At 37.9% G+C, this 10,799-nt stretch overlaps 1 protein-coding gene across 1 annotated transcript in view; it reads left to right on the top strand.

Annotated features, from left to right (window-relative positions):
- The first annotated feature begins 9,520 nt into the window (after positions 1-9,520).
- PSPH (phosphoserine phosphatase) overlaps positions 9,521-10,799 on the top strand; it is a 43,584-nt gene continuing 42,305 nt past the window's right edge. Inside the window, exon 1 of the mRNA XM_016138554.2 lies at positions 9,521-9,765. The gene's annotated coding sequence lies outside the window, so the exon portion shown is untranslated. The remainder of the gene's footprint in view (positions 9,766-10,799) is intronic.

Raw genomic sequence — 10,799 nt, 5'->3', positions numbered from 1 at the left:
TTCTTTTGTATTTTTAAGGTTTTATTTTTTATTTTAATTTTTTATTAATTTGGAACTTATTTTGGTGAGAAATTAGATAAGAATCTGTGGTATAATGAAAATATATATTTGGTCTTTGTCTCTACTTTCTGGCACAGAACTCCTAAAACCATTGGTTTTCTGAATGATAGGAGTGTCTTGTTATTCATAACAATTCCTTCTGCAAAACACCTGAGTCTATGCTAATGAGGTGAGCCAAGGTGGGAACCCTAGATAGCCTCAGGATGAGGGCTGGTGACTAGAAAGACCAAACACTGATCAGAGGATGGAAACTCTCAACCCCATACTCCCAATCTCAGGGGAATGATGGGGGGCTGGAGATGGGTTATAAAAATGCTTGAACAACTAAGGTGGATGAACATATTGATGTTCTGGTACGGTGGCACATTCAGAAGGTATAGAAGCTCTGAATTACTCCTTCAATACCATACTTGTCTTGTGCATCTCTTGCATTTGGCTGTTCCTGAGTTGTATACTTTATAATAAACCATTAAACCTAAATAGAGTGATTTCCTGAGTTCCAAGTTGGTCTCCAAACTTTTCAACCTGAGGAGGGAGAGGTGGGAACTCCCAACTTTGTTGCCAAGTCAGATAGAAGTGTGGGTAGTCTAGGGACCTGGGACTTGGAACTCGTGTCTAAAGTAGAGGCAGTGTTGTAGGACTGAGCGCTTAACTCTGGTCTACATTAACTTCAGATAGTGTCAGAATTCAATTGGGTTGTTGGGGACATAGTTGATGATGGAGAGAATTGGTGTCTGAGAACAAGAGAACTGGTTATTGGCGTTTTGAAAAGAATTTGCACAGAATCTAATTTTATTTTTTTCTAGAATAATTCATGTTTTCCACTCTTAATGTGTAATGTAATTATTAGCATATGCAGTATTTCCAGATGTATCTGGGTCGACTTTGTACTATATTCTGTTCCTTAGCTCTGTCTATTCGAATATCAATGCCATATTGTTTTATTTACTGTAGTTTTACAATGTGTTTCAAAATTTAGTAGTGCTAGATCCTTTTCATCAATCTTTTTTTCAGAAGTATTTCAGACTATATTACGTTTTTTTTTTCCTCCCAAATGAATGATAGAATTATCTAGTTTTTTGAAATGTGTTTGTTTGTTTTACCTTAGGTTGCTTTTTAAAATACTTTAAGCAGTTGAAGTGGAGATAGCAAAAGACCAGGAGCTAGACCCATTTCTGACATAAAATTGACAGAATCTTGGATTATGTGTTACTTGGTTACCATTTCCAGTCTAGAAGTTTGAAGATGTCAAAGAAATTCTAGAAATGGGGCAGGTTAGAATGAGAAGGTAGAGTAATAATATTGATTTGGGATAATATTTTTTCTGTTGTTAGCTATTCATATTTTGAGTTTGTGGCAGAGTACTGTGCTTGGGTAAACATATGTGCACAGAAAGAGAAAACCCTGTCTTAAAAGAAACCAATCTATTAAAGAGACGAACATACAACAACATATTTATTATGTATAATGTACTAGAGAGCTATAGCGGCATCTTCTCAGTGCCACATTACTAGAGAAGACTTCCTAAAGCAAAGCCTTTTTTTAACTACTAAAAATACACTTTTGATTTTGTTATTACAAAAAGTAATGTGTAATCATCATAGTAAAAGCAAAACCAAATTTTAAATAAATTTGTAATTTCACCACTCAGATAACCACCTGTGATTGTCAATTTTTGTGTTAACTTGGCTGGGCCATGGTGCCCAGCTATTTGGTCAAACATTATTCTGGACTTATCTGTGAAGGTGTTTTTTGGATGAGATTAACATTTAAATAGGTAGACTTTGAGTTAAGCAGACTATCCTACATAGTATGGATAGGCCTCAACCAATTATCCGAAGACCTTAATGGAATGAAGACTGACTTTCCTTGATCAAGAAGTCTTGCCAGCAGACTGCCTTTGGATTTAAACTACAACTCTTCCCTGGGCCTCTAGCCTGCCAGCCTACCCTGAAGATTTTATGTTTGGCAAGCCTTCACAATCGATGAGCCAATTCCTTAAAATCATCTCTCTTACCAGTAGATGATGCCCTCACTTGAACAGTAGACTCCCTGTGAAGCTGTATATCTAAACATATCTCTATCTCTATATCTATATTTATAACTATCTGTATATACATCCTATTGGTTCTGTTTCTCTGGAGAATCCTGAACAATAAAGATTTTGATACTGAGAGTGGTTCTAAAGAAGTAGAATCTTAAGGATGAATTTTCTGAATTGGTTCTGGGGTTCCTGGAATTGGTGCTCTAATCTGATTAGATTTAAAGACACTAATGATTATGTTTCCAGTAGTAAAAAGAGTAATAGTGATGATATGAAAATAGAAATATATAAAATATCGCCATTGGATAATCCTAATCAAACACTTATAAGAGGCAAAGATCTGGGAAACCATGTATAAGATACATTTGAACTTTTTGTCAAATTAATAAATATAATGAGATTGGTTAGTTGCTTCTAATGTCTTTGGTCAAAGTAGGAAAAGAAGAGAATAATATCAAGGATTCAAATTCCCAGCACAAGCACTATAAAAATGACCTGAAAGCATCTGTGTTGATCCATTCTGAAAGAGACTTTTAACTCCTGTGGCCACAGAGCTCAGATTGCTGAAAAACAAACCCAGAATCTAATCCTATGAATTGCAATGCAAATTGTAAAGCAAAAGATATTGATGAAGTCATTGATAATAGATCTTGAAATTTGAAATGAAACATGTGAGAACACTCTGATGAAGTTGGAGACATTGAGCCCTTACATCCTGTTGAATCTTCTTTGCCAGTATAAGTAACTTCCCTATACCTGGCTGAGGAGATTTACCTTTTATTGCCCTATGAAACTGTTATAGTCTCCCCTGAGGTAGTTCCCTTGCAAGACAGTGTCGATACTCTTCAGGACCCATGCCCTCCTCCCCTCTTTGCTTCTAGAACTAAAGTTCCAGCAGGCCTTGAAGGGGCAAGTAGGTTACATGAAGAAGTGGCCCAAATATCTATGATGCCAACTCCTATCTTACCTATTCTCTTTCAGTCTGTACCTATGGCATAATAGCAGTTTCCTGTGATCGGTTGAAAGACAAAAGAAAACTTGCGCCTAAGCAGAATTATGACCTAGTTATTGTCTTTATTCAGAGATTAAGTTTAAAGGGATGCATGAGTGTCAATTAGACGAGGGGTGGACTTGTGATGGTGATGTGTCAACTTGGCTGGGCCGCAGTGCCTGGGTATTTGCATAAGCATTATTCTGGATGGTTCTATGAAGGTATGTTTTAAATAAGATTAACATTTAAAAGGTGGACTTTGAATAAAGCAGGTTATGCTATATAATATGTGTGGGCCTCATCAAATCAGCTGAAAACTTTAGTAGGAGAAAACCTGGACTGCCTCTAGCAAGAAGGAATTCTGCCAGCAGACTGCCATGGAACTCATCCCTGGATCTCTGGTCTGCTGACCCATCCTGCATATTTGGGACTTATCAAGCTTCTACAACCATGTGAGCCCATTCTTAAAATACATCTCTCCCTCCCTCTCTTCCCTCTTCTCCTCCTCCTCCTCCTCCTCCTCCTCCTCCTCCTCCTCCTCCTCCTCCTCCTCCTCTTCTTCTTCTTCTTCTTCTTCTTCTTCTCTCTCTCTCTCTCTCTCTCTCTCTCTCTCTCTCTCTCTCACACACACACACACACACACACACACACACACACGGAGTTGGTTTGGTTCTGTTTCTCTGGAGAACACCATTTTTAACCACTTACTGTCTTTGCTGCCAAACCTGTCTATGTGTATATATAATGTGGATCTTAAATATTGTTTTGACTTTCATTTTTTTTCTCTCTGGTATTGTCTTTTACTTCCCTTTGTTTTGGCTACCATCTTTGGCTCTATGGCCTGGATCTCACTGGCATGGAAACACAGAGAGCAGGATAGAGTACACAGCTTAGAAGCATAGAGCTAGGACTTGTGTCTTTTATTCCCATCTTAGAGCATGTAGTCAGACATTCATTAGTGCACTGCTGGAGCCAGCCGGCTGAGATCGAACAACACCTGAAAGAGGGGGTGAAGCCTAAGGGAAAAAAGAGAAGACAGAAAAGATCTTTTCTGGAGGGCATACAGTCAGAGCTGCAGCCCCGAGTTTATTTAGAATAGCCTATTTATGTGATTATTGAATACCATAATCAATCACTACGTTACCATAGCAAAGCACGCCATACATATCTATAACAATGCTTGTCAATTACATATGATCATACATAGCCCTGTTTCCAAGGTTGTAAAACATTCTGTTACCTTAAAAGGTGAGTTTACGAGGCTCACCAAGGTAACTCAACTTCTTGTTTCCTAGAACCATTGTTTAAGCAAACTCGGTAGCCATGTTATGGCTTCTAGCTACATGACTTCTTCAGTGCCTCATAATGCCTTCTCAAAATGGCTCCCGACACTGCCCACAAGGTTCAGTAGTTGAAGGAGTTCCGTGTGGTACATGGGCTGAGTGAGACAAGGTCCCAGGAAGTTACCAGGGTGGGGCATATTTGGCACATACCAGGTTAGTGCACAGCCATATTTGATGCGAGTGCTGAGCCTGTGGCCATTCACAAAACTTTCAGATTACACTGAGGCCAGCTACTGCCCACTTGCCTCAGGCTCTCAGTCTATCAAGATTTATCCAAGAAACACTACAGCTCAGGCCACGGCTTGTTTCCCCCCACCCGAATTATCTATGGAGGTATAAGAGCCAAGGCCTGTAGATTGCTGCTTAAAGAGCCTCCTGCTGGGAGAGCAAGGTGGGACTAGTTGCCCAGCCAAGAATATGGCTCCAGCAATTGAGAGTTGGTTGGGGCAGGGACCCAGGGAATCACTGGGGTGGAGTGAGTGGAGTTCACCAGGCCAATGCAGATTCAGATTTGGCTATTTGTAGGAGTAGGGCTCAACACAGGCAAAGTGGCACCTGCCTGCTGACTGCACAGGAGGAGGGTTTAATAAAGAGATAATGATGACTGTCTCTTTAGTCCTTGCCTTAAAAACCACACAACTTAGTCTTTCTTTGTATGCCTCTTGTGCTTCCAGAGCTTCTGTCCCTCTCCTGAAGCCTCGCGTGAGTTCTGTGAGCAAGTGAGTCTGTGCATGGGTCCTGTAAGGGAATGTCAGGATTTCCAATAGCTTTTTATCTCACCTGGATCATCAGAATCCCCATTGATTTTTACAGCTAGATTTTATAGGGACTCTTTTCCCCTTTCCTTGAACCCTGGGCCGGGAAGCCCAGTGTGGGGTTGGGTCCCCTCATTCATCCACGGGGACCCCCATGGCCTAGATATCCTTCCTGATGCTCAACTGTCATGTGTGGGTGCTAGCCAAGCCCATTTCACATCTCCACGCCTCGTACCAGGCCTCCTCTTTATATCCTTAGTTACAGGAGCTCTGTTTAGCTAGTCTTCATATTGTTCTATAATTTAGTTGGAATTTTAATGCAGTCATGGATGAAGGCAAACAGGCAAGCACAGCGTTTACCTACTCTGCCACCTTACCAGAAACTCCACCAGTTCTCCAATTAGCACCTTTAGATAATTTTTTTTGGAATACTCCATCATTCAACTTATCAATCTGAGGCATTTGTTTATTTATTTTTTACCTTTTTAGATTTTTATTTTATTTTTATTGAGTTATATTTGATATATAACATATTAGTTTCAGGTGTATAACATAATGATTTAATATTTGTATATATTACAGAATTATCACAAGTCATCCAGTTAATATCTGTCACCATATACAGTTACAATTTTTTTTCTTATAATGAGAAATTTGAAGGTCTACTCTTTTAGCAACTATCAAACATGCAATACAGTATTAACTATCATCACTATGCTGTACATTATTGTAAGATAATAGAAAATATATATTGGTAATTGTCCCTGGTTTTTGGCACAGAGCTCCTAAGACATTTGTAATTTCCTAAATGATAAGAGCAACTAGGAGCTACTCTGGTTCTAATATTGGTTTTTGATCTCTGTTCCTGAAGAGCTCTTGAAACTCTTGTAATTATCTGAGTGATAGGATTGTCCTTTGTTCTAATGAGGCAACTGTGTGGGCTCCTGGATAAAGGGTAGTCATAGGAAAGACCAAGCCATGATTAGAAGGTAGGAATTTTCAGCCACGCCCCACCTCATTCTCTTGAGAAGGGAGAAGGTATGAAAATGGAGTTAATGATCAATCATGTCTACATGATGAAGACTCGATAAGATCCCCCAAATATGGGGTTTGGAGAGCTTCTATGTTGGTGAACAAACCCAGACCAGGAGGGTAAAACGGCCCAAATCCACAGTGACACAAACTTCTGTGCTTGGGACCCTCCCAAATCTTGCCCTATGTATTTCTTCATTTGGTTATTCATCTGTATCCTTTATCGTATCTTGTAAAAAAACTAGTGTTTCACTGAGTTCTGTTAGTGGCTCTAGCAAATTAATTGAACTCAAGGTGAGGGGTCCTTGGAACCTCTAGTCTATAGCCAGTTGGTCAGACTCACAGGGGATAACCTGGGCTTGAGACTACTATCAGAAGTTTGTGTGTGTGTGTGTGTGTCTGTGTGTCTGTGTGTGTGTAGTCTTGTGGGACTGAGTCCTAAGGGGTGGTTCTGTTGCTGCAGGCATATAGTGTCAGAATTGAGGTAAATTATATGATATCCGGCTGATGTAGCAAGGAATTGTTTGATGTGGGGAAAATCCCGCACACATTTGGTTACCTGAAGTGTTTTGTGTGAGTAGTAAAGAAGACATAGTAGGGAAGAATTCTGTTTTTCCCTGCATAGGAAGGGGGAAAGAGCTGAGTTTTCCTCATTTTAATTACATCCCCATAATTTATTTTATAACTGGCAGTCTGTAGCTTCTGGTCACCTTCATGTATTTTGCCCGCCCCTTCACCCCTTAGGCATTTATTTTAATTGGTTTTTAAATCATGACAAAAGAAATGTTTTTAAACCAATTTCAACCAATATGAAACTGAAAAAAGTAGAAAGGTAAATTCTTCACTTCTTTTTCTCCCCAGGATTAACTACTTCCCAGAATTAACTGCTACTGAGTCTGATGTGTATCCTTTTATAAAGATATATAGACATAGATATATAACCATATACTGCACATGTGTATAAACATACAAAACCTTTGTTCAAAAATGGGAATCAGACTATACATACACTGTTCTGTAACCTACTTTATTCACGTGACATGTCATAGACATATTTCCATGGTATGAATTATTTTGAATGTCATTGTTTATATTAAATTGTATTTTTCTTTAGCCATATTCTTTTAAAACATTTATGATATTTTAATGTACTGGTATTTAATGTAGTGATATAAAAATATTACACGTATTAGAAAATATTTTTTATATATATATACACAGATACAAAAAGAAACCTGTATATTTATTGACCTTAAGTAAAGGAACATTTTCAATACATTAGAGAACTCTATATAATCTCTTCCCAGTCTCATTTCCTTTTCTGTCTCCAGAGGCTAATTACTATCCTGAATTTTATATTGTGAGTTATAATTTATGACAAATTGTTTTTTTTTTTTTTTGAGTGTATTCCTAAGGTGGAATTACTGGGTCATAGAAAACATGCGTGTTCAATGGTACTGAATAATACCATATTGTTTTCTGATATAATTGTTCCATTACTATGTTTTATAAGGCTATTTTATTAGCACTAAATTACCTTTTAAAGGAAAAAACAGTACTTGATTCTAACATAGTTAATCATTAGAAAACTTGTTAGCTTATAAAAATGTGATCTATTAAAAACCTCTCAGGAACATCAGTATTACCTATATTACTTTTTACTAACCAATTATGATTAAAGCTTTGCAAAATAATTTGCGAATGTTTTTTATTATGACTTCACTATACTGTTTTGTACTTGGTTCATGTTTGCTATTAAATATTATTCCAGAAGAACAACAATGAAGCATATTTAATCTGTTTATATTTTATGCCTTGTATGGCAAGTTTACTTCTTGATCATTACATATATCTGTGATACTCATTAGCTTCCTTTGGACTTTTTTCTTTTAAGTAGTGTGTGCTCCAGCTAAACAGCAACTACAACACTACCACCTCATGACCATAAGTGTTAATACAGGTATGAATGTGAGGTAGGTAAAGGGACCATGTGTAGCTCACAGATTTTATTCAGTATAAATATTTTATTTGAAATCTATTTGATACTAAATATCTTTGAAATATAAATAATAGCAGAAATGAACTCTTCTACTCTTTCATTTACTTGGGTTTCTTTTACTGTTTAAATAAATTCTCAATTACCTTTTATACTTATGTATAAATATTTGGTATTTAGCACCTTGTTTCCTTTATTAGACTTGTTTCTAAATTACTACAAAATACAAACAGGTTCTTGACTAGACTGTTATTTTAGACCTTGTTAGTTTGCCCACCCCCTTAATTATATAATCTTTTAAAAAAAATTTTAACTTTTAAATTAGAATTGACATTTAATGTTATTTTATATTAGTTTCAGGTATATAGTATTTATAAAATTTACAAATGACCCCTCTATTAGTCTAGTACTCATCTGGAATTGTATAATCTTTTATGTCATATTTCAAAAGTTTGCAATCTCTCCTCTCTATCCTTCCTCAGAACCATCTCTGGCAGATCTGAGAAAAATTAAACGGTTTGCTCCAACTTGCAACCATTTTCTTACTAATGAAATCCGATAAGATTGAACTTCAAAGGCACATCTGACCAAAGAGCAGCAGGACTCCTCTTTCTGGATAGAATTGTGTTTTTTTGAGGTGTTCTGTAGCAAAGGGCAGAGACTCTGTCACCAAGTGTCCTGCTCCAATTGCATCCCCTCTGCCTGAGTGTCCAGCTTGGAGGAAGCCTGCAGAGCTATCAGCGGCTACGGTTTCAGGTTGTGTTTAGAGTAGGGCCTCACTGCCCAGCTTCAGCCAGCTGCGCCTAAAGGTAAATGTTTGGGGGCAATCAGTTCTTATTTACCGCAGTCAACATAAAAGTAGCTGGGCAAGTGACACCTAGGAAAAAAATGACAAAAAAAAAAAAAAAAAGCTAAAGGGTGCAAAGACTCATTTTGTCACGGTTTTCTGCATTTTAGTTGCGAATAAGTGGCGTTTGAAGTTCTCTGAAGATCTACATTCCTACAAGCGCATAATGTCGAAAGAAGCCCCTTAAGGGGCTTTCCTTAATTGCAAAATAAGTGCAGAGGTCTTTCGTTTCTTCCACGTACCCTTATCTCAAGTCGTGGCGGCGGTTGGGAGCACTTCTGAAGGTCGGTAGCTCTTCGTTTTTGTTCTGTAAAGTGGAAATGGTGCGCCTCCCAGCTTTGCAGGAAAGCCTCCGCAGTGGAGGGTATGTCTGGGTCCTCCGACGCAGAGCCGGAGGAGGGAGAAGTGGGCGGGCTCAAGAAGCCCCTCCCCTGGGGCGGGACCAAGTTCTTCTCAGCCCAAATCTGCAATCTTTAGTTAAGATAAAACCCTTGCAAAGCAGACCAGAAGCCACCGCACCTATCAGCAGATCTCATCTGATTGTTTGGTAAAGGAAGGCTCTGCGACTCTGCACAGGTCACCATCCTCGGAACTCCGTGACTGAGCGTTGGAGAAAGCCCTTGACCCCGCTCCAGTAACAGCCGCGGGAGCCCTGGAGTGGGTGGCAGCGGCCCAGGAAGGAGCAGCAACCACCAGGGTAAGTCCGGGCATGTGTTTACCTCTCCGTGTGCCCAACTTTCTGATTTACGGGTCTGTGTTTTCCACATCCAGGGCCTCTGTGATTCTACATTTATTTTTCTTAATCAGGATAAGTAAACTATTTTATGGGATTTCAAAGCTTTCTTCTCATCAATTTACTTTTGTGTAATTTTTACTTGTTTTATTTCACTGTTGATTGTTACCAAACGGCATGAATGAATGATGCAATCCTCCATAGGGGAAGCAGCAATACAAGATTAGGAAACTCTCCAAAATTTAGAGTTGCAGTGTATGACTGTCATCTTCTTTTCCATTAGAATTAGAATTTTAAATAAGTACTTACCATATACATTGTCATAGAGATACAGCTTCAAGTTGGGAATTAAATAATTCATTTATTAAACTTATTTACTCAATTTTCTTTGTATGTGAGTTGCATAAATATTTGACTAATATTGGAATAAAGATCAAGAAGGAAAATAATAAAATCCAAGATTTCTATATTATAACTGCTGGTAGATTTTCAATATAATAATACTGTCACTTTCGTCGTGGAGACACAAAGTAGTTGGGACGTTTTAAGTTTTCGAATAATTTGATATGTGCCCAGTACATTTTTTAAACTAACATTTTATTGTTGTATAATTTAATACAATAACATGCGCCCATTTTAAGTGTACATTTTGATGAATTTTGGCAATTTTATACACAATTAGCACCACAACAGAACATTTCCATTACACCTAAAAGTTTCCTAGGGGCTCTTTGTAGTCATGTCCCCCTACTCCTAGTCCTACTAACCTGATTTTTGTCATTATTGTATTTGTTTGCATTTTCTATGGTTCATATAAATGAAATCATATTGTATGTACTCTTGTGTGTTTGGCTTCTTTTGATTGGTATGTTTTTTATATTTATCCATGGTAAATCATAGATCAGTAATTAATTCCTTTTTATTGCTGAGTAGTGTTCCACTGTGGGGATATACCACATTTTGTTTATCCATTTATCTGTTGATGGACATTCTAGTTT

This window comes from Rousettus aegyptiacus, unplaced genomic scaffold (genome assembly GCF_014176215.1).
Source record: "Rousettus aegyptiacus isolate mRouAeg1 unplaced genomic scaffold, mRouAeg1.p scaffold_m13_p_8, whole genome shotgun sequence".
Lineage (NCBI taxonomy): Eukaryota > Metazoa > Chordata > Mammalia > Chiroptera > Pteropodidae > Rousettus > Rousettus aegyptiacus.
Note: the sequence above shows the minus strand (reverse complement) of the source record. Positions and strands in the feature narration are given on the sequence as shown.